General features: G+C 44.3%; 1 protein-coding gene across 5 annotated transcripts in view; it reads right to left on the bottom strand.

The window, feature by feature from the left end:
* B3GAT1 (beta-1,3-glucuronyltransferase 1) overlaps window positions 1–26,885 on the bottom strand; it is a 103,017-nt gene that overhangs the window by 46,429 nt on the left and 29,703 nt on the right. For 3 of the 5 annotated variants that reach the window (XM_073603500.1, XM_073603498.1, XM_073603501.1), the window contains exon 2: window positions 7,731–7,810. The exons of the other annotated variants lie outside the window; for them this stretch is intronic. The gene's annotated coding sequence lies outside the window, so the exon portion shown is untranslated. The remainder of the gene's footprint in view (window positions 1–7,730; window positions 7,811–26,885) is intronic. 5 annotated transcript variants of the gene reach the window in all.

The following is a 26,885-nucleotide window of genomic DNA, read 5'->3' on the forward strand; positions in this document are numbered from 1 at the left end:
ACGCTTTAGGAGCGGTGAATACACCGCTCCTATAGCGCTGCAAAGATGCGGCTTGCAGGACTTTTTTGACCGTCCTGCAAGCGCACCGATCCAGCGTGAAAGCCCTCGGGGCTTTCACATTGGAGTGAATTGAGCGGCTCTTTCAGGGCGCTTTGCAGGCGCTATTTTTAGTGCTATAGCGCCTGCAAAGCGCCTCAGTGTGAACGTAGCCTAAAAGTCCATCTGCTGACTAGATCAAAGACTACAAGATATTGATCAGTGATAGTTCACATTTACAAAAGAAAAATGGACAAAAAATGAACATCTCTAGCCCTGATGATAATAATTGCAGAAATAAAATATGTATAAAAAAAAAACGCTATACATTCCTTTTGAATGGAAGTGAATGCTGATAATGCCGTGTATTTTTTCTTTTTTTTTTTTTAGACATTATGTGAATAAATTTATTCCAAAGGCACCTTATTAAAGAATCAAAGCTTCCATTAAGTCAATTAAAAGCCCAGATGAGATACCTATGTAGTTCTTAATTTTACACTTGCAATTCATTGCACAATTAGTGTTCTAATGAGTTCCCAGATGTCATTGAACATGTTTCACTTTTCTAAGATTTCCATTGTGATGCAAATGAATTAATTAACCACACACAATGCTGCAGAGGTTCCTGTCCGAAAAAAAAAAAAAGTCACCATGATGATTCTTATCACGGCAAAGTGACTTTGTGTTGAAGGTAAGACTGGCACACTTTTCGGTGCAGCGATTACTGTGACGTGTCCCTAAAAGATTTTGTTCTACCAGACTGGCATTTTTACATTCCTGCTGTTCCAGATTTCTGTGAAAATGTTTTGTATAAAAGGATTTTAAAAGGATATCTAAACCCAAGAACAAAAATATTGTAGCTGAGGAGGCCTTAGATGTGGTGGATGCATTTTGTTTTCCTATACAGTCATTTACCCTACTAGACATGTGCGACTCGGTTCGTAACGAATGGATTGTCGTACGAATTTGTTAGTATTCGTACATTCGGATCAATTCGAACATCCAAATAGCTGAAGGAACCAAAATACGAAAATTCCGAATAAGCAAAATAACGAACACGTGAAAATACAAACTTACGAACGGACAAACTTACGAAAATACGAAACTCCAAAACAGTAAAAGAAAGAAAATGACATCTATAATGAATGATTTACATTTCGTATTTTCAATCCTTTGTCTGTTCATAATTTCGTATGTTCGTATTTTCATTCGAGTGTTTGTAATTCCGCTTCTTCGTCTGTTCGTAATTTCGTCTGTTTCGTGTTCTCGAATCACTCTTTTGAATGGACAGTGGAATGCCGTGTACACATACGATCGGCAATTCGGCCAGCAAAAGACCGATGAGAGCTTTTGGTTGGAAAATGTGACCGTGTGTATGCTCCATCGGACTTTTACTGGCCGAATTCCAGCCAGCAAAAGATTGAGCGCAGGTTCTCTATTTTTCGGTCGGAAAAAGTTCCTATCTGAAAATGCGATCGTCTGCAGTAATTCTGACGCGCAAAATTCCTACGCATGCTCGGAAACAATTCGACGCATGCTCGGAAGCACTGAACTTCATTTTCTCGGCTCGTCGTAGTGTTGTACGTCACCGCGTTCTTGACGGTTGAAAGTTCAGCGAACTTTTTTGTGACCGTGTGTATGCAAGGCAAGCTTGAGCGGAATCCCGTTGGAAAAGCCATCATATCCTTTTCCGACCAAAATCCTGATCGTGTTTACGCGGCATAAGTGTATCTTAATATGTATGTTCGTAATTTCGTGTTCTCGAATCGTTCTTTCTAATGGGCAGTGTATTAGTGAGTGATGTATCTTACTTAATACCTTTAGCCAATCAGCTTATCCCTTTTGTGTCTGAGTCACCCTGCATTCCTGAATCTTTTTAGATTCAGTTGAGGAGGAGACTGAGTCAGGTCACGTGACTGAGGGAGTGGACTGGAGTAAGTACAGGACTTATTAGGAAAGCAAACATAGAATTATTATTCTTTATTTCCTATGAAAGTACGAGTCAACGAAAAAGGCAATCTCACAGAAGTAACAATTACTAAATCACGAGTAGTGTACAGAATAAACGAAAATGATTATCTAACAGAATTACGAATTTCGAATCAGAGAAAATTAGACTAACGGAATTCGGAATCATTTCGTATCAACGAAAATAAAACTTTTACGAAAATACGAACAAGCCCAAATATGAAAACTCGCATCTTGTGAAATTACGAATCGTTATGAATCAACGGAAACGTAAAGAAACGAAACAAAACAGATTTTTTTGTTGTGTACATGTCTATACCCTACTGTGTCAGGACAACAAAAAGCAGGACAGGACTACAGAAACCCCCACTTTGCCTCTTCTCCATGACATAGAGGAAGGGGCTCTGTAGTCTTCAGGATAGACTCGGGCTTGGTTCACATATGTCCGGCCGCGGTTCCCAGCATGGGGTCTGATGCATCCCTGTGCACCAGTTCAGGTGTGAACCAGGTCTGAATTTTTGCCTGAATTTGCAGCTGAACCGGACCCAAACACGCACAGGACCCTTTTGGAATGTGGACCGCGGCGGCCCCGGACATGTGTGACCCGGCCCCAATGCGAACCGGGCACATTAGAATGTCATGCGAATTTAATGTGGCGAAACCCGCATCCAACTTGCTCATTTGTGAACCCAGGGCTTTTTTTCTCAGATAATAGGTGCAGGAACTTCCTCCTTCCGAGTCACCTCTTGTGTCCACCTCCGAGCACCATTCCTTGGTTCCACCGCCTACCACCATTCCTTGGTTCCACTCCCTACCCACCTCCAAGCACCATTCCTTGGTTCCACTCCCTACCCACCTCCAAGCACCATTCCTTGGTTCCACTCCCTACCCACCTCCGAGCACCATTCCTTGGTTCCACCGTCTACCACCATTCCTTGGTTCCACTCCCTACCCCCCTCTGAGCACTATTCCTTGGTTCCACTCCCTACCCACCTCCAAGCGCCATTCCTTGGTTCCACCGCCTACCACCATTCCTTGGTTCCACTCCCTACCCACCTCTGAGCACCATTCCTTGGTTCCACTCCCTACCCACCTCTGAGCGCCATTCCTTGGTTCCACCGCCTACCACCATTCCTTGGTTTCACTCCCTACCCACCTCCGAGCGCCATTCCTTGGTTCCACCGCCTACCACCATTCCTTGGTTCCACTCCCTACCCACCTCTGAGCACCATTCCTTGGTTCCACTCCCTACCCACCTTCGAGCACTATTCCTTGGTTCCACTCCCTACCCACCTTCGAGCACTATTCCTTGGTTCCACCTCCTACCCACCTCCGAGCACTATTCCTTGGTTCCACTCCCTACCCACCTCTGAGCACCATTCTTCGGTTCCACTCTCTACCCACCTCTGAGAACCATTCCTTGGTTCTACTCTCTACCCACCTCTGAGCAACGTTCCTTGGTTCCACCTCCTACCAACCTCTCAGTAATGGATACAGAAACAAGTATCAATTTGTGGTGCTAAGTAATTTGTATGTAATTTGTTAATGATAGGACATAAAATAGATCCCTTGTAGCCAGCAACAATGGAGCACCCCCAGCAACAATAGACTCTGAACAGCTAGCAACAATAGACCTCTCCCTTAACAGTAGATGTCTTCCAGAAACGATTGTCTCCCAGTAGCATAAGAGCCCCCCAGCAACAAAAGATCCCCTACCAGTGACAACTGACCTCCCCAGCAATAATAGACTCTCCCCTGTAAAAATAGATCCCCTCCAGCAACAATAGATCCCCAGCAGCCAGCATCAATAGACCTTCCAGTAAACCCCAGCACCCCTTGCCATTAAATACATTCAGAGCTAGAGGTGCCGGAACTGCGTTCCCCGCGTTCCTGCTTAAAAACAAGCCCTGTGTGAACCCAACCTAAAGCTATCCCGTGCAGTAAAATCCCTGGTGATCCTGTCAATAGCATACTTCCTGTACATCACTCACTTATCCTACTGTGTCAGGAAAACAAAAACAGGACAAGAATACAGAAACCTCACATTTGCCTCTGCTCCATAACATAGATGGAGGGACTCTGTAGTCTGCAGGCTAGGCTCAAACCATAAAAAAAGCAAAATTAAAACTAAGTGATACAAAAAATAAATAAACAATAATACAAATAGAGAATTGTGCACAAACAGTAGCACTCACTGACACCAGGATACTTAAATATTAGAAACGATATATGTAGCGCCACCCCCCGTAGGAGCTGATGATTAGGACGGGTCCTCTGTTCTTTACCGCAACCCTCTCAAGAACTTCAGCCCCTCCAACACACCAGGTTGAGTGTATGAGCATAAAATATCACAGGAAATCCCCAAAAGTAATACTTAGTACCCAATAGTAGTGCTATATCAAAGAAAATTGGCACCAAACCAGATAGTAAAGGCAAACTTAATACTGTGTATTGTCACCCAGCATAGTTGGTAACTAGGCAAGCATAAAATGGATTAATGATGGTAATAACACAATTTGGCATACAAAGTCTTTAACAGTAAGCATAAAAAGTCCCCATCATGTGAAAACCAAGTGTTATCTTCGGTGTCACAATAACTCCAGTGTTGCGGGAAAAATATATTGCATTTTTTTTTTTCTACAGGAGTCTGCAAAGTATTGCACCCGTGATCAGTGGATGGCAGGTGCAATGTCAAGCATCTGTACACTCTCCCTCCTGCTCTGTACAGGCTTTCAATGAGAAAGATAGAGAAGGAGTGAATGGACTATGAGCGCGCTGATCAGTGTGCTCATAGTCCATCGAGAACTACAAGTCTGTCTGCCACGGATGTGTAGTTTACTCATTCACAGATCCCATCGAAGGACTGCTAAGCAGTTTTGGGGTTAAGGTAGGATTTAAATGGGTGTCAGTATGTCAAATATTGTACATATCATACACATCCATCTTAGGACTGCTGCTAGTAACTATGCATTACTAAAGCTTTTCCATAATATAGCATTAAAGGTAGGGCGTGGTGGTTTTGTATATATTTTCTTTATTTTTTTATTGTTCTTTTTTTTTTTTCATTGTTAATTTGATTGTTTATTTTTTCGTGAAAATTTATTGTATACTAGCATTTTGTACTCTCCTTTTATTCCAGCAGGTGGAGCTCTAGGCTCCTTTTCATGTTTTCCTCTGTTTCCTTTGGCCTTTAAAAAAAAAACAAAAACAAAACTGGTCTGCATAACTCAACCTGAAACCTTTTACAATCCAATAAATGAGTCATTGCGCTGACTCATCCCTTAGACGACTGTTTCTGAAGTTTCAATTAGACAATCAAGCCTCAACGCTAGCCGTCTCCGCTGTGCTGCCTCTTCAGATAACCTTAGAATGCTATGGGAACTCTTTGTGGTGTTATAAATGCATTTATTGTATCAACCTACAGTTGACCTCCAGGCAAAACATCTAAGATGGGCCACTGATGATACAATTTTTCTTTCCTGCAACCACGGGTTGCAGGAAAGAAAACTGCTCGATTTCCCCATCAACACAGTCAGTGTTAATGGGGGAATCCGTCCCTTGGAGCTATCGTGTCCTCCTGGCAGGGGGAGCTGTCCCTGCTGAGAGAACACAGTGATTCTAGTGAGTATGCAATGCATACTAGCTCATTATGCCTTTGTCTTGCAGGGTTTTTCGTTTTTTTTTTTTTCTCTGAGGTTTACAACCTCATTAAGTCACATGTTGACACACATTGTGTTGATGCAGCCCACTGCCAATACATCTTAACCGGTTTCCGACCGCCTCACGTACATTTACTGTGGCACAATGGCACCACTGCGCGAAACCCCGTATGGGTACGGGGTTACCTTTAAGAGCCGCCAGAGGGTGTGCACACGCCCGCTGCATGGCTGGGGACGCAATGCGATGCCCTGTTCTGTCAGGGGAGAGGAGACATATCGTTTGTTCCTATTAAGTAGGAACAACGATATGTCTCCTCCCCCAGTCAGTCCGATCCCCATACAGTTAGAACACATCTAGGGAACACACATTTAACCCCTTAATCAACCCCTTGTGTTAACGCCTTCCCTACCAGTGGCATTTACAAAGTAAGCAATGCATATTTATAGCACGTAAAAAATCGTTTTAAAATTGTTGCTTTTTTTTGTTTAATGCGCAAAAAATAGAAACCGCAGAGGTGATCAAATACCACCAAAAGAAAGCTCTATTTGTGGGAAAAAAGGACACAAATTTTGTTTGGGTACAATGTCGCACGATCGCGCAATTGTCAGTTAAAGCAACGCAGTGCCGAATTGTAAAAAGTGCACTGCACATGAAGGGGCAAAATCTTCCAGGGCTGAAGTGGTTAAAAGAGATGTATGGGATTTTTTTTTTTGGAAGAATCATACTTACCTAGGTGGATGCAGCATCGGTCCGATACTGCATCTGTCCCCCGCCGTCTCCAAGACTGAGAACCGAGCGATCAAACACCGCTGATTGCTCGGTTCTCAGAGCTCTGGGAGCAGAGAGCTGGTGACTGTCAGTCACCGCTGTTTGCTTTGCCCCCCTCCATGCTCACTGGAGTTGTGGAGGGGGCCAAGCGTCTGGTCCAAGCTCTTAGCTGCTCGCTGAGAGGCTGAGCCAGGTGCCAGTCCAGGGTTCTGGGCGGATCCTGACCATATGGTCACAATCTTTCCCCAACCTAGAACGGCTCTGTGACTGGGCTTCAGCCCGCTGTCAGCTGAAATCGGGTGACAGGAGTGCAGAACAAACTGCACTATTGCGATCCACAGGAGAAGTACAGCCAAATGAGCTTTGGCTGTACTTCTGCTTTAAAATCGCACATGATCTTTTTTTTGTGATGCAATGCATTACTGTGCATTGTGGAGCTCTACCAGTGGCAGCCCATCCATTAGGGGCGCAGAGGCACCATCCCCCTATCCATGCATCCTGCCCTCAATCTACATGCGGGGCACAGGACGCATGGATTCCAATGAGGGTTTTTTTGGGGTTTTTTTTGTGGAGCACGTAGCCAGAGGCTCTAATAGGCTTAAAAAAAAGGGTGGGCTCTTGTGTGACAATAGCGAATGAAAATTCCTCCCGGCCAATCAGGAGGCGGGTCCTGAGACCTGTTTCCGTTTCCCGATTGGCCCGAAAGGAGAAGCCATCCTATTGGCCTAGTAAGAAGAAGGGGGAGGAGGGAGGAGACCCATGGCTGCTGTGATGCCGAGGAGACGCAGGGGAAGCCCAACCGACAGAGGGGGACAGGGAGGACACTGAAGGGGGAAGCAGCCGCTGCCTCCGCATGTCAGTCCGGGGGCAGCACAGGGTGAGTGAGCCAGCGACGGGGGTGTGGGGTGTGGGTATGGTGCACGGTGTGGGCTGGAGCAATGGGGGGGGGGGGTGATTGTCTGTGGTCAGGTCTGTCTGCCGCCCCCCCCCCCGACCGATGGAGCACCAAGCGCCACTGAGCTCTACATGTTCATGTTGCCTATGTATGTTACCGCATCGATGAGGTGGAGCATTAATGATGTAATAATGAACACAAAGCTGCATTAACTTTTCGCCTTTTACATTTGCCTGGAGTTCAGCTCTAAGAAATAAATAAAATAAAATAATATTGAAAATATTGAAAGAGCGGCAAAGCGAAACCGCTGTGCTGTACATTGTTCACATTCACATTACTATGTACACAAATACACGAAGTATCGAGGAATAATTAAAAGAGAAAATATCGAGCATCATTATACCGTTCTAGCGGGCTGATATTTTGCTCCACGCACAAGATTCCAGCTGAGTAATCCCATTTCGGAACACGGCCACCCTCTGCCTGAAAGGTGGGAAAAACAATATCGAAAAAACAATAAATGTTCCTTTTCAAGCTTAATACAAATACATGTCAATACGATATACACTGAATATTGCAAGCACACTGCTGCTGTATAAAAAAAACATTAACCCGTTCCTGCCCCTTCTCGGTGGCCCTCCACACCGGGGGGAAGCGGAATGGACTTCCTGATTACATGACCGCCCCAGAGCATAGCCAGCCCCTTCCTGCCCCTTCCCGGTGGCCCTCCACACCGGGGGAAGCGGAATGGACTTCCTAATTACATGACCACCCCGAGCATAGCCAGACAATGGGAGACTGGTAGTGGTCTGTGAAAGCTCGGTCACTGTGCTGGCCGTGCAAAGTGAGAATTGCTGTCTGCACAAAAACCTTGGCTGCAATGGAATCAGATGCACAATGCCTGGGCATCAAGCCCACCCTCCGTGCCGCACATATGTGTTATGTGGTTGACAAGAGATTACAATAGAAATCCTCTCCAGGACATTTTTTTTCATCCCTAGGACAGTTATATATATTTATACATTTGGAACTCTACTGCAGACTCCTCTGGTGTCATGATCTGGTGACGTCATTTCAAAATCTTTCTCTGAGTGAAAGATTATAAAAAGCCCTTGTTCTGGTTTAAAGCAGAACTCCAGTCAAAAATGACAAGATACAAATGAATAGCCCCATGATGAACTAGGAGTGCAGACAGTAGGGCTGCCACCTTTTCTTCAAGCTAAACCCGAACACTTTAGCCGCCTGGGACACCTTTGGGTGCCCCCAATGAGAGTAGTAATGCATTGTGCATAGCATGCAGCAGCGAACAGTGGGTGTGGCCAAATTCCTCTTGCTGACATATTTGCCCTGCCCCCTCAGTGATGCCAAACCTGAACCCAGACAACTGCCCGCAGCTCCCAGGCGGCAACAGATTTGTGTGTAACTATCTTGGTTACTTGGGGAGCCACAGCCCGATCTGAATAACGTGTCTGGGTTTTAGTCCGCCTGAAACCCGGACACAGGATTCCAAACCCGGATTGTCCGGGTGAATCCCGTACAGGTGGCAACCCTAGCAGACAGGGAAGGCACACAGGACCCAGAGTGCGGGGTGTTTACTGAGGTCTTTCAGTACACAAGCGTGGGGCAAGATAACAGTGGGGCAACCAGGGAGCCTCCACAGAATCAGCGGATGGAAATGGGGAGTAGCAACAAGGAGTAAGTCCAGTGGTAACACTCCAGGACACGTTGAGAGACAAAGAGCAAGATCATACGGCAGCAATGTGACACAGCAAAGTATGCGCCTAGAGTCCCAGTAGAGCAATCCAAGCAAGCCAAGGATAAGTAGCCTGATTGGGGGGAACAATATGGCAAAGTAAGCAACAAGGAATAGGGTCCCGAGGCAGCATTATGGCAAAGCAAATGGCACCACACAAGGATCTTACACTGTAGGCACCTGACAAGCCCCAGAAGCTGGCTGGGTTGGGTTGACAGAGGGAGATCTAGGCAGGATGAGGAGCTTGCACAGTCCTTCCAGAGATAGATCTTTGGGTCCTGGAAGAGGTGGAGATTCGGGATGACCTAGCTGGAGTGTCATGTACACTAATTAGCAGGGAGCACACAGCAAGGGCAAAGGAAAAGGAGGACATTTTGGTACAAGGAGGCTCCAGGGTTAAGGTCAACACAGGGAAGTTCTGGAGGTAGGCCACAGCTTTGGGTCCACACAAGTCGCAGGCAGAAAAGGGTCCAAAGAGAGGGTAAGAAGGGGAATCTCTGCATCAAGACAGCCAAAAAGGAACTATAAAGCTGGCCATAGGTGATTTGAAATGTGGCCGGTTCATCAGGAACTGGCCAAATTTTGATCCGTTTATGGGCAGGCTTGATGTACGGAAGTGAATCTATTGATTCACTACAGTATGGCCAGCCTGTCAGGTTTTTCTTGTACGATCACTGCCCCTGGCTATAGCCAGCAGCAGTGATCATTGTTTTTTGATAGTGGAAAAACCTCCCACTTCCAGAATACAATAGCACAGCGGAGGGATTCCACCATCAACACTGACTGTGTTGATGGGGGAATCTCTCCCGCTGTGCTATTGTATTCTGAGAGTGGGTGAAATCAAGCAAATTTTTTTCCTTTAACTCGTGGTTGAAGGGAAAAAAAAATGCATAATTTACGGCCAGCCTTAGTCCCATTGGTCCCAATAAGTTCCTCCGTGTCAATAGAGTCAACTCAATCTTAGACTTTTTTTCAATGAGCACAGGTCTGTTATATTGTACCTGGAGTTCAGCAGAGACCTGAGCTCAATTTGCTGGTGCCAAGGTGTGTAGCTAAATTCTGGTACAAGATACAATAAATCTCTCTCTGCTGAGTCTCCAGCCCTCAATGATCTGGAAACTCAAGAACCCAACGATCAATTATGGAGATGAGCTGACTGACCTACACACTGCCTTTTCATTCGTTTTTACGTAACAAATGTTTTACTTTAGAGGTTGTTGATTTCTCAAAAACCTAATACTTCTTATCTACATTACCAGCCCATTAAAAGAAAAAGAGCAGCTTTTGTTGCAATATTCACTTTGAATCCAGAATCCAGAGCACTCCCCTGCAGTACCTCTTTTCTACCACATGATGTCCTCAGTCTGATGGCCAATATCACTCACTACTTCTAAAAACCCATGTTGTCCTGGATTGGGTCCAGCCAGTGACTGGACAGTGAAAGGAGAAGCGGCACAGTGTTGAGCTAGTCTCTCTGTACTCTGCTCTCTGTTCCTATCAGCATGCTCCTTGTCAGCACATCTACTAATTGGCTGCTTGTATGGCTTCTTCCCATCACACTCCAGCCCTACTGTACAGGGACTGCAAATGATTAAATGCAGGGCCTTAAACTGCTTGCATTTTAAAAATTAAATTCAGCAATGCATTCATGATTACAGAGCTGCATTCATATACAGTATATTTTCCTGGAGTTCAACTTTAAAGTGATATTGAAGTCAAATTAAAAAAATAAAAATAAATCAAACACGCCATACTTACATGCTCTGTGCAGTGGTTTTGCACAGAGCAGCCCTGATCCTCCTCTTGGGTCCCTCGCCAGCACTCCTGGCCCCTCTCTCCTGTCAAAGTACCCTCAGAGCAAGCAGCTTGCAAGGGGGGAACCCAAGCAGGCGCGCTCCCGAGCCACTGCTCTGCATGTCCATTCAGACAAGGAGCCGTGGCTCAGCCCCGCCCCCTCCAATGGCTCCCACTGCTGTCTCAGCCAATGAGAAGGGAGAGTCGCCGGAGAGCCAATGCTCTCATGCACATGGCTGGATCGAGAGGGAGCTCAGGTATTAGAGGAGACTGCAGTACACAGAATTTTTTTTTTTTACCTTCATGCATAGAAACAAGATCTTTAAAAGTTGTATGTCAGCTGTAATTTGTTGGGCACATTGGCTGATGGGATTCGTCCAGCTCTGCAGTAGTTCATTAGATACATTCTCCTTTTTGCATTGACAGGAAAACACAGAATGTTTTTGTATCAGATCGGTTCGGGGATGACATTTGCATAATACAGACTGTTCTCAAGTAGTCTGGATCTCCAGGCAAAGTGCTGCGAAACAGACAGGTATATGAAATGTGACCTGCCCGTTGTCAGCACCGCCACATAATAAAGGGGGTTATTTGTAACCATTGTCAGCCGTGCGGCATTATAAAATGGGACACAGTCACACAACAGCCATTACCGCCAAGCGCCTTTCTATTCCTTACTGAGGAAAATAAACATTATGATAGAAAAAGATAACAAGGGCCAACACTGCAAAGGCGCTAGACGATGCAGTAATCTCTAGCAGCAATAGGGAATGTCATGTCCTGGCAGTCGGAGCTGGTGCTCACAATTTTTTTTTTTGGGGGGAGGGCACAAACAAACCAAAAAAACTGAAAAATACTGAAAAATACTGCCCATCAAATGCAGCCTCTGTGCCTATCAAATGCAGCCACTGTGCCCATCAAATGCAGCCACTGTGCCCATCAAATGCAGCCACTGTGCCCATCAAATGCAGCCACTGTGCCCATCTAATGCAGTCACTGTGTTAGACCCGCGCTTCCTGATTGGCGGTTCAGTGTTAGAAAAGCGAATATTAATTTGCTTTTCTAACACACCTGGGTGGGCCCCAAGCGCAATGCTCTGCGCTCCGAGTCCACCCTATTTTGAAGCCTATTAGAGCCTATTGCTCTAATCAGGAGCTTCAAAAAAACACCCCCCGCCGCTGTAATTCAGGCGCCCTGCGTCCTAAAAGGGTCCGGATGCCTGAATAGGGGGTGGCCACAGTGGCCATGGATAGATTCATGCTATGCATGAATCTTTCCATGATACATATGGTGGGGGGGGGGTTGAAAGAGGGGGCAGCGCCCGTGCGCTCTTAATGGACGGGCCACCACTATGTCCTGGTGTACACTCCATCCGTAAGGCAGGGTTAGAGTGTATCTAAAACCAAAAATTATTTGTTTTCCTTTTGGATGGTATTGTAAAGGCTTAACCACTTCAACTCAAGAAGGTTTACCCCCCCTTCTTCATGACCAGGCCATTTTTTGCGATATGGCACTGCATTACTTTAACTGACAATTGTGCGGTCGTGCGATGCTGTACACAAATAAAATTGATGTCCTTTTTTTCCCACAAATAGAGCTTTCTTTTGGTGGTATTTGATCACCTCTGTGGTTTTTATATTTTGCGCTTTAAACAAAAAAACACGTCAAATTTGAAAAAGAAAATAATATTGTTTACTCTCTGCTATAAAATATATCCAATAAAATTTTTTTTACAAAAATTGAATTTCTTTATCAATTTAGGACAATATGTATTCTGCTACATATTTTTGGTAAAAAAAAATCCCAATAAACGTATATTGATTGGTTTGTGCAAAAGTTATTGCGTCTACAAACTATGGGATATATTTTTGAAATTTTTATTTATTTTTATACTAGTAATGGCGGTGATCAGCAACTTATAGCGGGACTGCGATATTGCGGCGGACAAATCGGACACCTAACTGACAATTTTGACACTTTTTGTGGAACAGTGACACTAAAACAGTGATCAGTGCTAAAAAACATGCACTGTCACTGTGCTAATGACACTGGCTGGGAAGGGGTGACACTGGCTAATGACACTGGTAGGGAAGGGGTTAACGTCAGGGGCGATAAAGGGGTTAAATGTGTTCCTAGGGAGGACTTACTAACTGAGTGGGGGATGTGCTTGTACTGCGGGAAGGCAGAGATCTGTGTTTCTGCTTAGCATTGACACACAGACCATGGCTCGGCTCCACCCCTCACTCCCTCCTCACTGGCTGTGATTGACAGCAGCAGGAGGCAATAGCTTCCGCTGCTCTCTCTGAGCCAATGAGGAGGGAGAGAGCCAGGAGAGACTCTTCTTTTGTACACATCGCTTGACTAAGAATAGTAATCTGGTTCCCAGGCTTGTATTGTCATGTAACAAAAATGAAAACTGAAAGAGGAACTGCAGTCTGCTCACATAATTTGTAATAAAAACATCTTTGCCATTCTGAAGCTTCCCTCCAACCACTTTGCATATTTTATTTTATATATACTGTGATTCTGTAATTGCCCATACCTCCCAACATTTTGAGATGAGAATGAGGGATACCTACTAACAAACGTATGTAGGCATAGGACACGACCTCTGCCACACCCCCTTAAAGGGAAATTAACCAAAAAAAATTAATTCAATCCACAAGGCCTTTTTTTTTTTACCACTACTATTCATTTATATTGGCTCTTAAAATGTGCAAATGCAGCAGTTTAGAAATTGGATGAAAGGTTTAGTACTGGGAAACACTTTTTGAAAGATAAAAAGTACATTTAACATACAACTATGAGGATCAGACCAAAATGAGAGACAAATGAGGAGGAAAGAGGGACAGAGGGACATTGCTCCAAATCAGGGACAGTCCCTCCAAATCAGGGACAGTTGTGATCTATGCCTGCCAAATATGCTGCAGAAATCTCCCTCCACTGAGTCTGGCTACAACCATTCTAAATGTGGGCAGCTGAAGCTGCTTCCTGTTTCACTTCCTGGATTTACACAGAGGCTCACCACCAAGCCTGTAGCACTTCAGCTCTCATTGGCCCTCTTAATGACTCATCTCCCCTCCTTTCTTGGCAAATTTTCACTAGAGTGAGAGAGAGAGCTGAGCATGATGTCATAATTCTAGGCCAATGACTAGACAAGAAACAGGATGTGGACTGTATAAGGTATTTACTGGCAGAAAAAAATATGTTTCACTATCCAAAGTTAAAACCACAAGGGCAGAGGATTTAATAGATGGAAATTTGAAAAATTACTGAAGGTCCACTTGAAGCTCCATACCATTGCCATTGTCCAGATACAACTTTATTCCAATAAAAGTCAGCGGGACAATCCAAAGAGTAGCCACACAGGAAGAAATACCATTAAAGGTTCAGCTCACTTCTGGTCTATTCACATTGCTTTCAATCAAACCCCATTGAAGGGACATTTCTAGACCCTCAAAAAGCATTGGATACACTTTAGATGGTCCCCCTGACTTTTCTTGGAATAAAGTTGTTCCTGGACCTGTTAGCAGTGGCGCTTCAATTTTACATTTCTGTAGCAATAGAGAACTGTCAGGGGATCAAAATACTTCCACTCTAAATATAAAGCCTCGGCTGGAGGTAGGCACCAAGTGTATTTGCTTCATGGTGATACCATCTCCAGGGATGACCAAGGTAAAGCCAAGGAGCAGTATTCAATTCACTACACTAATATCTTATCCCAAGTGGTCTATATTACTTTCCTCTAACATTGCCATCATCAATAAGCGGCGACTTAAGCCTCTATTCACATTGCTTTCAATTAAACCCTATTTAAGGGACATTTCTGGACCCTCAAAAAGCATTGGATACACTTTAGATGGTCCCCCTGACTTTTCTTGGAATAAAGTTGTTCCTGGACCTTTTAGCAGTGGCGCTTCAATTTTACATTTCTGTAGCAATAGAGAACTGTCAGGGGATCCAATACTTTCACTCTAAATATAAAGCCTCGGCTGGAGGTAGGCACCAAGTGTATTTGCTTCATGGTGATACCATCTCCAGGGATGACCAAGATCAAGCCAAGGAGCAGTATTCAATTCACTACACCAATATTTTATCCCAAGTGGTCTATATTACTTTTATCTAACATCGCCATCATCGATAAGTGGTGATTTAAGTCTCTATTCACATTGCTTTCAATCAAACCCCATTTAAGGGACATTTCTGGACCCTCAAAAAGCATTGAATACACTTTAAATGGTCCCCCTGACTTTTCTTGGAATAAAGTTGTTCCTGGACCTTTTAGCAGTGGCGCTTCAATTTTACATTTCTGTAGCAATAGAGAACTGTCAGGGGATCCAATACTTCCACTCTAAATATAAAGCCTATACCTTTGTTAAAAAAAAAATATATAAAGCCTCGGCTGGAGGTAGGCACCAAGTGTATTTGCTTCACGGTGATTCCATCTCCAGGGATGACCAAGATAAAGCCAAGGAGCAGTATTCAATTCACTACACCAATATTTTATCCCAAGTGGTCTATATTACTTTCCTCTAACATCGCCATCATCGATAAGTGGCGATTTAAGCCCGCCGTCTATTCCATGATATTCTCTGCAACGTTCTAAAAGGAACACAAAGGGGAAAAAAAAAAGAGCAAATAAGGGAGATTGCCTCACGGCTCCGAGATGAATGAACAGTTTCAGACAGCGTACTTTAGAGCACTGAACAAATGCAAATCGATAATGACTAAAATCTGCCATGTTAGTGTGGAGAATCCTTCAAAACACCACAAGATTTCCCCAGCGTTAGCAAACTAAACAAAGGAAGAGGAAAAAAAAATAGCTAATCTTATCCTTGTCCATCAGCCAGCTAGTCAGGGCCAGGAGAAGCGTGGAGGGCTGCTTAGGGTGTGATTAATATAGATGTCTGCTTTTATCTGCACACTGCTGAACAAAGCAATGCTTATAATAAAGACATATGATGTACTGGGATACAAAAACGCATATGTTAAAAAAAAAAATAAAAAAAGATGCATCTTACAGCATAAAATAGATGCTACAAAAGCAACTGAAGGATCCACCAGTGTGAGTCAAAGCGAATATGACACCAATTTATATTTGTGAGAAGAGGGGAAATAAAGCATCATTATGCCCAAAGCACCATTATGCTGATTTTTTTTTTTTAACCGCTTAGCGCCGACCGTACGCACATATGCGGCCTCGGCTTGAGGGGGTTATACTGGGGTGACGCCTGCAGCTGCAGGCATCACCTCGATACCGTTTTTTAGAGCTGGCGGTCGGCTTTTTAGTGATGACAACCGATGTAGCTAAAAAACGCTCGGCTGTTATCCTAAAAGGAGTGGGAGGGGACGTCCCCCCTCCTCCCGCCGCCTTCCACCGCTCTTCCGGGGCCTCCCGTCCCACCACGAGACCCGATCCACAATCCGGCACCTCCACGGCTAGGCTGAGACTGGAATGGAGCCGGAAACGGCTTTGATCGGGTCTCCTATGTAAAAACACGGAAGCAACATCACGTCGTCTCTTCCAGTTTTCTCGCCTGCCAATGGCGCTGATTTAAAAAAAAAAAATTACAGTATTCAGAATCGCCGTTTTTGGCGATATAAATACTTTTATGTGCAAAAGAAGGGATTTGGGGTCTTTTAGACCCCGATCCCTCCATAAAGAGTACCTGTCACCCCCTATTACTGTCACAAGGGATGTTTACATTCCTTGTGACCGCAATAAAAGTGGTCAAAATTTTTTTTTCCCTAAAGGGACAATGTAAAAATAAATAACTAAAAAAGGAAGCACCCCCTTCCCCGTGTGCTCGCGCAGCAAAGAAAACACGTGTAAGTCGCGCCCGCATATGTAAACGGTGTTCAAATCACACATGTGAGGTATCACTGTGATCGTCAGAGTGAGAGCAATAATTCTAGTAAAAGACCTCCTCTGTAACTCCAACCTGGTAACCATTAAAAAAATTTAAAGCGTCGCCTATGGAGATTTTTGTCTACCATAGTTTGTCACCATTTCACGAGTGTGCGCAATTTCAAAGCATGACATGTTAGATATCTTTTCACTCAGCGTAACATTCTCTTTCACATTATAGAAAGAAATTGGGCTAACTTTACTGTTTAGTTTTTTTTAAATTCATGAAAGTGTATTTTTTCCCAAAAAAATTGCGTTTAAAAGACCGCTGCGCAAATACCGTGTGACATAAAACATTGCAACAATCGCCATTTTATTCTCTGAGGTCTCTTCTAAAAAAAAATATATATATATATATATATATATATATATATATATATATATATATATATATATATATATAAAATGTTTGGGGGTTCTAAGTAACTTTCTAGCAAAAAGTACGGATTTTGACTTGTAAGCAACAAATGTCAGAAATAGGCTTAGGCATGAAAGTTTTTTTAAAGCAGGTTAGGAAGATACTATAGGAGTGCCTTTCATACCAGTATATAAGTTCATAACACTAGGCCCAATTAAAATATTGATTAACGAAGAGCATCAAGTACAGCCAACTCATTTGGGGTGGGGAGTGGGGGGTAAGGCCTTACTTGTGTTGGCATTACTTGATGCTCCTAACTAATAAACATTTCAAACAAACCTCCGAGTGTTATGAACTTTTGTAATGGGCGCTCTTCAACATCCACCCCAGAGTTTATCATCTTGTAGGCAGTCTACTTTTTCCACTGCAGGTGGCGCTCTCTGAAGAGCGGAGCTGGAGCTGGACTAATAGAGAAAGAGCTTGCTTCTGGGGTATACATGATGGAGTGAGTCCTGTTTCAAATGAGTTGACACACTAGGAAGGTACATTGTGGAATGACCTTGTTCTGGTCTTTGGTTGCTCTCTCTCTGGTGGTGAAAAAAAAAACAAAAAAAGCTCAACAAATTTTAGGTGGGGTGTGGCGAAATAACACGCTCATAGTTCCTCTATGGTTTTCTGGGCCACTGGGGAAGAACCCAGTTGAATGCAACAGCCCCATGTGACTCGGCCATCTTGGGTCAGGTAGAGCCTATTTAAGACCCTGGCTCCCAGGTTTGGTGAGCATTTGCGAGTAGGTTAGGGTTGCCACCCCATTCCTTTAAACCCAAACACATATTAAGTACACAGGTTCTGTGGCTGATTAAGGAGGTAATTAAACTCACTTGGTACCTTATCTGCATTAAAAAAGCCTCAGAACCTGTGTAATTCATATGTATTCGGGTTTAAAGGAATGAGGTGGCAACCCTAGAGTAAGTAGAGTAGGGGCAGGTAACCCGCCTCTTAGGGACAGCACTAGGAGCAGGGAAAGGTTCCTGACGAGGACGTACAGCATAGGGCTCGCAACTTCTCTGGACACCTGCCTGTTGGGCACAAGACGGCCAAGACCCACTCTTCCCCTCTCTTCGGACGCTGACGGTTGCTCTCTACATGCTGTTGGAACTGTTAGTGTTCCTGGTTGACTGCCTTCCCACCGCGTTATTCGTGAACTTCTTCCTCATTATTTCTTTACAAGTTCTTTTTTTGCACTGAGACTGAGTGTGTAATTCCACCACACCACGCTGCACACCACCTACAATCTGCTGAGCATTTTTTTTTTCTGCTGCCGCTAGACAGAGAGCAACCAATGACCTGAACACGGTCATTCCACACTGTACCTTCTTGGTGTGTCAGGTCATTTGAAGGAGGACTCATTCCATCATGGATTCACCAGAAGCAAGCTCTTCCTTTACTAGTCCAGCTCAGTCATGTGCACACATCAGATTGCTTTTGGAACATAGGTGCTGACAAGCTTTGTGTTTGATCTTTTCTTAACAGGCTTGGTTCTATTTGATACGGAGGAATGTTTGAAAAGTGTTAGGATGTTTTCCTAAAAGGTCTTCTTCTATCTAAAAAAAAAAGGGAGAATGATGGTGTACTCTAGGGCAACCATTGTCAGCCAGGGTTTGGTGGAACACTAGGATTCCTTCTGAGGTTCCTTGAGCAGAGGACAGTATTGAATTGATCTACTGCCTAAAATGACCAGCAATACAAGGAGGACATTTTCCACTGACTACCACTGTAAGGGATTATTGAAAACGATGTATGGTATGCTGCTGGTCGTGTTAAAAAAATATCGGTCTTGTGTGTCAAACACCAAAGAAACATCAGATTCTTTATTCCTTTAGTCAAAACATTCTACAACTTACTGATCATGCAAATGTACCAGGAGCTGTGGATACAGTCGTTTTTAGCAGGAGTGCCCCAAGACCTGAAAATTATTTCAAGGGTTTCTTGATGATAAAAAGGTTGAGAAAGGCTGGTCTAAATACAGATTGCCCTGTAGAAGTGTAATGGTTTTGGCCTTTAAATGTGAATTTTATTTATATAAAATATTTGAAACATTTAAGCTGTGGGCTTAGATGTGACCTGTGTATATCTAAAGCTGGCCATAACACTGAGCAAATTTCATCGGCCTCCTAATGAACCAGCTGAATGTTTGATCAGTGGGTGGCCCTGTAGGCACCACTCCACCCGACATCCTTTGATTGAAAAATCGAAAGAGCTGGGAAGGAAATTATCAGCCCAACCGTGCCTGCATCCAATGTTGTTTAGCGTGGATGGAGGAATCAAAAGATTTCTCTTGTTCAGCCAGCTTAAGCCACACATACCGGTCTCAGGTAGGAGAGAGGGAGCAGGTGTGTCATTTTTCTGTGACTCACCTTGCAGCCTTCGAGCTCCCTGATCTTCTTTAGGTTTTTTTTTGTACAGCATACATATCATTGTACAGACCATTCTCCAGATAGCTCCTGCTTTTACTTCAAGCTCAACCCCTGCTGGCTGTAAGTGGTACATTTGTATTATGTCTACTTGTAGGCGGGTGCAGTCTATTTTCTTCACGGCCGGTGGCGCTCTTTCGCACCGGCACTTTTGTGGGAGAGGAATTCAAGAGGAACACGGTTCCTCTATGGTTTCCTGGGTCACTGGGGAAGTTGTCCTATTGGATGCTGCCACCCTGAGTGACTCCAGCAGCCATTTTGGGTCAGGCAGAGCCTTTTTAAGGCCCTTGCTCCCAGTTTTGGCCTGCATTTTGCGAGTGGCGGAGTAGGGACAGGTACCCCATCTGTTAGGGACAGTTCTAACGGTAGGGTGAGGTTCCTGATGAGGAGGGAAAGCGTAGGGTTGCTGCGCTTATGGACATCTTCCAGATTTGTCATGAGAAGGTCAGGGCCCATTCGGCCCTTCTCTACAGACGCGGTCAGTCCTGATGGAACCCGCTCTGTTCATATTGCTGGAAACCGTGAGTGCACGCTGCAGGGGAAGTCTTTCCACCGGGTTTGTTGGGAACTGTTGCTGCATTACTTCAATACAAGTTATATATGGCACCTGACTGTGTGAATTATCGCTGCTGCACCCTAACTATATACAGGATCATTGCTGGCATTCTGTAAATTCTGGACCACCCTTAGTCATTCTTAAAGGGTAACTGCGGTCTGCTCACATAATTTGTAATAAAAACATCTTTGCCATTCTGAAGCTTTCCTCCAACCACTTTGGATATTTTTTTATATATACTGTGATTCTGTACTTGCCAAATATGCTGCAAAAATCTCCCTCCGCTAAGTCTGGCTGCAACCATTTTAACTGTGGGCAGCTGAAGCTGCTGCCTGTTCAATTCCTGGATTTACACAGACACACACAGAGGCAGACCTCCAGCTCTGCAGCTCTCATTGGCCCTCTTATGACTCACCCCCCTCCCTTCCTGGCAAACTCTCACAAGAGTGAAAGAGAGAGCTGTGCATGATGTCATAAGCCTAGGCTTTTTACCAGACAAGAAATAGGAGGTGGGCTATATAAGGTATTTATTGGCAGAAAAAAAATGTTTTATTATCTAAAGTTAAAACAACAAGGGCAGAGGATTTAATAGATGGAAAGTTGAAAAAATGACTGAAGGTCCGCTTTAAGAATAATATTTTTCCTCTTCATTTCTGAACAACCTTCCAATGAAGGGGTTTCACTGTCTTAACATTTTTTGTACCTCCAAGTTGACCTGTGGTAGGTGCTTGGCTTTAAACGCTCCACTGTCAATTATCATTTCCTGATTACAAAGGGTCTCCTGCCCAAGCCAACCAGTTCTTCCTTTCATACTCCCAGTGCATGTATTTTATTTGTGTTCTTTTATATGCTTTAATACATCTGACTTTGTATGTGGTATTTCATCACATCTTCATCAGGCCTAGACTGGTAAACTGGCAACTATGGCGTTAACCATTTCTAATTAGATCTGTTGTCTGAACAGCTTTGCTCAGCAATATTTTAGCAAAGCAGAAAACTGTAACCTGTAAACATTGTGCAATGGAGCGTCACAACATTCCTGAAATTGATTGGCAGCAATAACATAACATTGGTGTTTTCCAGTCTTTACAGTTGTTTGCTGGAATAAAAGTGTACACAAATCCACAAACACAACCTTCTGCACATGCTGGCGGGTTACTGTGTAGCAAAGTCCCGGGGCCCCTGAAGTCCAATGGTGACCTCCAGATTTAAGAACAGCTGATTATCCTTCAGTGTAGAGTGGGTTACAAGGCATGGTGGGTGTATTGCAAGATGAACAGGTGGGCGCCAGACACTTTTTGATTGCAAAGAGATCTATTGTTTTTTAGAACTGTGGGAGAGAGGATTAGGGCCAGGACACCCTTAAGTAGATGCAATGTTAATTGGCAGATTCCGAGACTTCTATAGGTAGACGGCTTTACAGATGAAGGCCTCCAGTCGGACACCACTTCTTTATAGGTAGAATCGCTGTCTCCTATGGCAAAAATCTTGTAGCTGTTACGAACTGTAAAGATATTCAACTATCTGCAACATGAACAGTTCTCTTTACCCCACACTCACTCACTGTGGGTCTTCACTCAACGAGCTCCCAGTCTCTCTCACTAGACTTCAGATCCACTAGCCACTGGATCCCCTGAGCTCTTTCACTGTAGCACTCGGTATCTTCCTCAAATGTCACCCACGCTTCACTGCTGGGCACTCACAGATACTCCTCAAACTTCACCCCTGTTGACACGTTAGGTCCCTGGCTTGGCACTCCACAAGTGTCACCTCTGCTGTCCCATCCTTGCTGATGCTTTCCCACTTCTTCACTGTCCCCAGTTGGTGAGAAGTCTGCTCTGGTACTGGCCTCAGCTTACTCACAATGGTCTCCATTAGCAAGGTGGATGGTCCCTTTGTGGTGACAGCTTCCCCTCTACCTCCGACCACGACTGGTTCCCCGGCCGGCGGAACCGTTACTTCTGGTTGGACTACAAGACCGCAGTCCCAACCCTGCACTACTTCTGGATAGGCTCTCAGATAGCCTAGCAGATAGATGTCCTCGGGATAGGCCTTAGGTTTCTGGCCTAGCAGCCCGGAGCATTACGACACACGTCCACCCAGACAGCCGTCCAGGTGGCACAGAACCCCGATCACCTGACTCCACCCAAAGAAATAGGTTCTCTCAGCAGGCCAAGGGACCCAAGAAAATCCCTGCCTATTGGCTAAGACATCCCATTCATTCCTAATCTGTCCTTGCAATGCCCTCGTCTTATCTAATGTCACCAGATACCCGGCCATCTAGTGACAGAAGAGAGAAGTGCAGCAATTCCAGAATTAGGGTGAAATCAATTGACCTAACAATTGGCCAAGGCAACTATCACTTGGCAAATAAATTTAATAACAACCCTGCCTAAACATCAGGGTGCTACAACTGTCTTCCATGCTCCCCCTCCCAGGCTTTGCAGCTCAAAGTGTGAGGGTTTCAGCAGCAGAGGCAGTGATACCAATTCAGAAAGCACTGTGTGGGACTAGGTGTGGCCAGGTGCTGACTGACAAGCTACGGGCTTGTGATCCAGCAGTGACAATGTTGATAGCCACGCGGCACGCCCCCCTGCAAAACCTTCTCCTCCCACTGTAATGCAAGCAGGAACAGTCTACGTGAGAGTGGCGACTCTGCTCTGGATTCAGGAGCAGTGCAGCATTGTTGCCACCCCATCACAGGAAGCTGAATGAGGTGGACTTCACTGGCAGGATCAACAGGTATTTGTGGGAAAACTCCAAGTGCAGATGCACTTATAATTTAGTACTGCGGTACACATTTTAATAATGGGAAACCATTGTTCTATCCTACGTGAGTATTCATCTCCCACACTATAAAATGAAAGAGAAGGAGCTGAAAGTGTCACCTTATTTGAGAAAAAAGGGACTCCAAAAGCTGCAGGTTAAGCCACATGATCAACGTCAAGGCACTGACAACATAGTTTCTGCTGGAGGATCTTAGGGGACTGAGTTTGCACATAGATGACCAGCCTGGGCAGTCCCCTGATGTCAGTCTATTAAGATCCTTTGCATCAGCAGAATGTAAATGCATATTTGGCAATCGATCTACACTGCAAACATTTCTATGCAACTAGAAGCTGCTGGAGAATTTTTCACAAGTCCTCTGTGAGGAATTTGGAGATTTTGGGGAGGAGGCTGAGAGCTGTAGAAGGGACTTTTTGTCAGTTAAAGCATTTGTTACCCCAACATTTCATATTCCTGATATGTGCCTGCTGTACCATGTATTGTATGAGAAACTATCCTGTTCTCTTTGTATTGCTTCCTTTGTGTGAAATCCCTGGTCCCTCTGCTTTCCTATTAAAAACTGACCACACTAAAGCAGGACAACACACTGTGGTCAGTTCTATGGCTTTGCTGGGAACTCAGTGTGCTCTCCTCCAATGATCAGACTCCCCCCACCCCCTGCACATCCTTTCACTGGCAAGCTCAGTGTCCTGTTGCTTCTCCTTCCTCCAGCTCTTATGCAGCTCAGAACAGAGGTAATGTGATCACCTATAAAGAAGGGAAAAAAAGGTATTTATGTTTTTTTTTTAAACCTATACATAACTGGTCCTTTTTTTTTCTATTTCAAACTGAATGGGTTATTTTACAAGGTGATCGTTTACAACCACTTTAAGGCAGTAGTAAACTCCAGTTTTTATCTTGTATCTACAGGTAAAGCCTATAAGTGCTGGTTCACACAGGGGCGGCTTCACAGTCGCCCGACTCCGAAGCCGCCCCGTACAGTGCGACTTCAGCGCGGGTTGCAAAACGACTTCTGTATAGAAGTCAATGTAAGCCGCTCTGAAGTTGCTCCAAAGTAATACAGGAACCTTGTTCTAAGTCGGAGTGAGTCGCGCCTATTAGAACGGTTCCATTGTACAGAATGGAGCGCAACTTGTCAGGCGGCTAGGTCGCCTGACGGGTCTAATAAGGTTATTTATACTTCTATTTATACTACATATTGATACTTTTATTTCCTAAAACTGTACCACTGACTTATTCAAAGTAAACATCTGATTGGCTGTTATGAGCAGCACAGCATTATCCCTTTGTCTAGAATTAGAGATAAGACCTGCTTAATTCAGAACAATTCCACAGGAGGATGAAGCGCGGAACTCCTGCAGGTCAGACGAGTCAGATTGTAATGGAATTACAGAAAGTCAATCAGCGTTAATCATTTCTAACCCATAAATCATGTTAAGCAGCTCTGGGAGGAGGAAAGAAAATCATTTTGCCATCATGGATATCACTTGTAATAATCTACACTATATCCCTTCTTCCCAGATGCGTGTTCAGTGATAACTGTCACACTTCCTAATGAAGGCGATTGTTTATGGGTAACACCTTCCTACCTTATAGCTGGCACACCGCTACATACGCTGTGGGGTTAGTTTACACCAGGATGCAGCTGAATGCGTTTTTAAACGCAGTATGAACGCATATACCAGAAAAACGAATGTACACTATATTATCAAAAGTATTGGGACACCTGCCTTTACACGCACATGAACTTTAATGGCATCCCAGTCTTAGTCCGTAGGGTTCAATATTGAGTTGGCCCACTCTTTGCAGCTATAACAGCTTCAACTCTTCTGGGAAGGCTGTCCACAAGGTCTAGGAGTGTGTCTATGGGAATGTTAGACCATTCTTCCAGAAGAGCATTTGTGAGGTCAGGCACTGATGTTGGACTAGAAGGCCTGGCTCGCAGTCTCCGCTCTAATTCATCCCAAATGTGTTCTATCAGGTTGAAGTCAGGACTCTGTGCAGGCCAGCCAAGTTCCTCCACCCCAAACTCGCTCATCCATGTTTTTATGGACCTTGCTTTGTGCACTGGTGGGCAGTCATGTTGGAACAGGAAGGTGTCATCCCCAAACTGTTCCTACAAAGTTGGGAGTATTAAATTGTCCAAAATGTCTTGGTATGCTGATGTCTTAAGAGTTCCCTTCACTGGAACTAAGGGGCCAAGCCCAACCCCTGAAAAACACCATAATCCCCCCTCCACCAAATGATTTGGACCAGTGCACAAAACAAGGTCCATAAAGACATGGATGAGTGAGTTTGGGGTGGAGGAATTTGACTGGCCTGCACAGAGTCCTGACCTCAACCCGGTGGAACACCTTTTGGATGAATTATAGCGGAGACTGCGAGCCAGACCTTCTCGTCAAACATCAGTGCCTGACCTCACAAATGCGCTTCTGGAAGAATGGTCAAACATTCCCATAGACACCCTCCTAAACCTTGTGGACAGCCTTCCCAGAAGAGTTGAAGCTGTTATAGCTGCAAAGGGCGGGCCAACTCGATATTGAACCCTACGGACTAATGCTGGCCATACACTATACAGAAAATCGGCCGAACCCATTTTCGAAAAACGAACGTTCGACCGTGACCGCAAACGATCGTGCCATCATATAATGACCGATAAATTGTTCAGTGGACATGAATAAATAATTTGTACGTTTTTTTACATATACCTAGTGCAGACAGTTCGGACGGGAAACACATTAACCTTGCAATTTATCGTACGTTCGGCAGAAATTTACCAAACTACCCGTTCGTTTTTTTACCACAAAAACGTCACAAACGATTATCGATTTGTGCCCATTAACTTGCCGAAAAACGAACGAAGTGTATAGTTTTCGTATAGTGTATGGCCAGCATAAGACTGGGATGCTATTAAAAGTTCATGTGCGTGTAAAGACAGGTGTCCCAATACTTTTAATAATATAGTGTATCTCGCTGAGCCTAGTTTACATCACTGCGATGCTTTCGTGTGTGTTTATAACCCATGCTGCACTTTTTCACACTTAAATGTACCAGAACGCACGTGAATGCAGATGAAAATGCAACTCAATGAAAAAAAAAATGATAAAAAATGCACTAACATAAGGCAAACACACCACAAAGGCATTACAAATTCATATCAACGCGTAGGCGCAACAGCGCACTGAATGCAGGCAATTGTGGTGTAGACAATCCCCAAATACATATATGTTTTCTGCTTTACATGTTGAAGCATTTGTGATTATACATGGAGGGTTTTTTTATTTATTTATACAGCCCTGACACACATAATGCATAGACAAGCAAGCTACACACGTCTTTCCTGATTCAGCAATACAGCTTCTTAGAGCTAAACTCCGGGAAGACAGCTAAATGCAAAAGATGAAATATATTCTTGGAACCCGTTTTACCTGCCAAAGGATTTGGATTTCTGTCCAGCAAGTCCTGATATTCGCACAAGGCAGCCACACAGCACAGCCTGCCTAGCAGGACAGGAGGTCAAATTTTTATCCACTGCAATTAAAGTAATATTAAAACCTCAGTTTTTAAGCAGCTGATTTAACCAATTATGAAGTATGCCGTTTTTTTTTTATCTTTTAATCCTGGTCTATGTTCCTGTTTAAATTGGGGCTATGACTACAGCCCCAGGTTTCCTGTTTCAGGGTAATGTAACAACATTGGAAAATGAAGTGCCAAACCACTGCTACGGGGTCCAAATACAACTTTGTTCCAATAAAAATTGGGGTAAAATCCAAAGAGTAGCCTATGCATTTCGGGGTCCATGAGCCCTGCTTCAACGGGGCTTGATTGACAACAATGTGAATAGATTAGAAGTGAACCAGCTTCTTGTGTTTACCATCATGCTGTAAAAAATAATGTAGCGCCCCGGAGTTTAGTCAGGGTTGCTCCT

Source organism: Aquarana catesbeiana, linkage group LG10, assembly GCF_042186555.1.
Source record: "Aquarana catesbeiana isolate 2022-GZ linkage group LG10, ASM4218655v1, whole genome shotgun sequence".
Lineage (NCBI taxonomy): Eukaryota > Metazoa > Chordata > Amphibia > Anura > Ranidae > Aquarana > Aquarana catesbeiana.